The 3,249-nt window shown below is 41.7% G+C and overlaps 1 pseudogene; it reads left to right on the top strand.

Annotated features, from left to right (window-relative positions):
- Nucleotides 1-2,106: 2,106 nt before the first annotated feature.
- Nucleotides 2,107-3,249, top strand: part of LOC135531445 (vacuolar protein sorting-associated protein 8 homolog) — a 154,946-nt pseudogene continuing 153,803 nt past the window's right edge.

Raw genomic sequence — 3,249 nt, 5'->3', positions numbered from 1 at the left:
ATGCAGCCACAGACACCCAGTTTATCGAAACAGAGCCTGTCCAGACAGAAGTCTATGCAGCCACAGACACCCAGTTTATCGAAACAGAGCCTGTCCAGACAGAAGTCTATGCAGCCACAGACACCCAGTTTATCGAAACAGAGCCTGTCCAGACAGAAGTCTATGCAGCCACAGACACCCAGTTTATTGAAACAGAGCCTGTCCAGACAGATATACACCTCGAGGTCTGTGATGGATCCAAAGCATCCCATAGAGTCTGTTTGGAATCCTAAGTCTGTGCCCGATGTGCAAAAGACTGAGAAAAGCAGCAAGAACAAGAAGTTTAAAGCTGGATCTGTGAAAGTAAAGAGTAAAATCCAACCTGCATCCAGGATTGTGAGGAACAGAGATGTACCAGTATAGCTTCGGGCTACCAGACCAAATCTGCTTTTCTACCTATGTGTCTGACGGACCTTTGTGACAGCCTCATTAGATGTTTCAAGTAAAGCCTTTCAATTTCAAGTTGTATTAGTCATCTGTGCAGGATACACATGGTATACACTGTCCAATGAAACGCTTGTATTTTTGCTTTCCTTACCAAAACAATTTTCAGGAAATCAGTGTTTTGGAAACACGTAAGGTTAGGCTCATATGTAGTTGTTGTAGACATTTAGAGTCAAACATGACATTATTTGCAGGGGCCTGTCATTGATTTGTGCAAAAGACACATTTAAATGAAAAGGAGTCTCTGCACACTCAGGATCAATGCACAACTTTCTATTTATTTAGGCTGAGCATTCGGGTCGTCAGACCTTCATCAGTGCACAAGACACAGGCATCAACAACCAGGGTTGTGTAGGTTACTTTCTAAATGTAATCTATTACAGTTACTAGTCACCTGTCCAACACTGTAATTAGTAATGCAACTTTTGGATTACCAAAACTCAGTCATGTAATCTGATTACTTTCAGATACTTTTGGATTAATTTCCCCATTAGAAGAAGACTAAAAAGAGCCATCAAACGCATTTGGTGTGTCATCAGAGTGGTCTCTGATTGGTGGTCATCATTTGGTGTGTCATCATAGTGGTCTCTGATTGGTGGTCATCATTTGGTGTGTCATCATAGTGGTCTCTGATTGGTGGTCTCTGATTGGAGGTCATCATTTGGTGTATCATCATAGTGGTCTCTGATTGGTGGTCATCATTTGGTGTGTCATCATAGTAGTCTCTGATTGGTGGTCATCATTTGGTGTGTCATCATAGTGGTCTCTGACTTGTCATCAGACTCACTCAGGTGGAACGAACTTAAACTTGCTCCTTTTTTCGATGCTGAATTGAATGACCCTGAGAAAACAGAAAGCTGTATCTAAAGTATCTGTAATCTCATTACAATATTTTATCTGGTTACAGAACTGATGACAGTTGCAGTTTTTTGTAATCAGTTACTCCCCAACTCTGTCAACAACAATGAGAATGTCATTATTTTGCTGTCTACTTCTAAAACATTTGAAGATGATAAGATATTTTTTTTTGTCAAAGAAAATCTTATTCAAACCACAGACTTTTATTTGGGATCACACTCAAAAGATTGGTCACACTCATCACTTTCGCCTGTATTACTGAAATAGGACACAACGAGGCAGCATTTAGCTACTCTTGATCATTTCAACACCATGTTGTAGTTAGTAGGCCAATGTAGGCTGTGTTTCGGACTCCCCCTGCTGGTTAAAAGCTGCAATTGCATTTCACAGATTCTTCATCCCTCCACCGCACATAAACCTCTTCCAAAGAGCCCATATTCCTAAATGGTTTCAGATTCGGAGTGCTGATCGAGGATCAGTTTTGACCTAATCCTAGATTTGAGATTATAAATACGGGCCGAGGACTCCTGGAATACCAGAGAGAGTATAACATATCTGGGAAATAGAGATGGGAAGCGAGCTGGCAATACTGAACTAATTCATTTCACTATAAAAAAAGTGTGAAGTATTTTACAAAATCCACACTTTTTTGTTGGTATTATTCGCTCAAGACAAAATGTTTCAGAACCTTTCCCAACGTTCCGAACACTGAACACACCCCTCGAGCCGTGACGTATCACGTGACACACAATTCTTCCGGTACAACAAGGAAGAGTGGAATCAGAGAGATGTGATACCGCTAACGTGCTAATAATGTAGCCATTGTTTCGTTGTGTATCTATATTAATATATTTGGCCTTTTACAATGTCAGAATCACCAGATACACGCAGTTTGGTTTCTGCGTCATCCCAGCTCAATTTAATGGAAATAGATACGGTGAGTGGGACTGTCGCGCATATGGATGTTTCTCAACAGTTTTTGGTTTTCTTGATAGATAGCTAAACCTAGCATTTTTGGGGGGATAGATGCGCTAAATATGAGAGTTTGTTTGTGCAATTAAAGCTGTAGCTAGCATTAGTATTATTTTGCTGGTTGTCAACTGTGTAGCTTGCTAGTGGGCTACTTTGTTGTCTTTTCTTTGTCTTAGCACAGCCATGTCTCTGCTATACGTTTAATATCCGATTAAAGATCGCTAGATCCATATAATTAGGTAGAATAGTAATATAATGAGATGTCTGACTAGAGCGACCACGGAGCTCGATAGACTTCATTGTGCTGAACACATATTGCATACCTTATCTATTCTCCTCAGATCGACGATAAAGAGTTTGACATTCCCCAAGTTGACACCCCGCCTACCCTGGAGAGCATCCTGAATGAGGTAACTGGCTCATCTTTCAATAACTACATATTCCATTTCAAATGCTGCAGGAATCTGACATCTTCTAGCTCCCGGACTTCTTACAGAACAATACAATGTTGTGTAAGGAAGTCAACACATTGGGGTAACCAGCCCTACATCCACATCTGGGCTAACAGTTGTGATACTTCCGTCTCCTGTTTTAGCCTGAGGATGAGGAGGAGCCCTTCATCCTGGAGGACACGTGTCTGCTGAACACAGAGAACATCGACGCCCACTCCTGTGAGACCTCCTCACTGGCCAGCTCCGACAGCGGAGACCGCACCCACCTCAAACGGTAACACACACACACACACACACACACACACACACACACACACACACACACACACACACACACACACACACACACACACACACACTCTCAGCTATGTCTTACTGTACTTGTGAGAGCTTTATGGGGACCATCAATTGATTCCCATTGAAAATGATGTTTTCCCTAAACCGAACCCTTAATTCTAATCCTAACCTTATACCCCCTAAGTCT

Source organism: Oncorhynchus masou, chromosome 5 (genome assembly GCF_036934945.1).
Source record: "Oncorhynchus masou masou isolate Uvic2021 chromosome 5, UVic_Omas_1.1, whole genome shotgun sequence".
NCBI lineage: Eukaryota > Metazoa > Chordata > Actinopteri > Salmoniformes > Salmonidae > Oncorhynchus > Oncorhynchus masou.
Note: the sequence above shows the minus strand (reverse complement) of the source record. Positions and strands in the feature narration are given on the sequence as shown.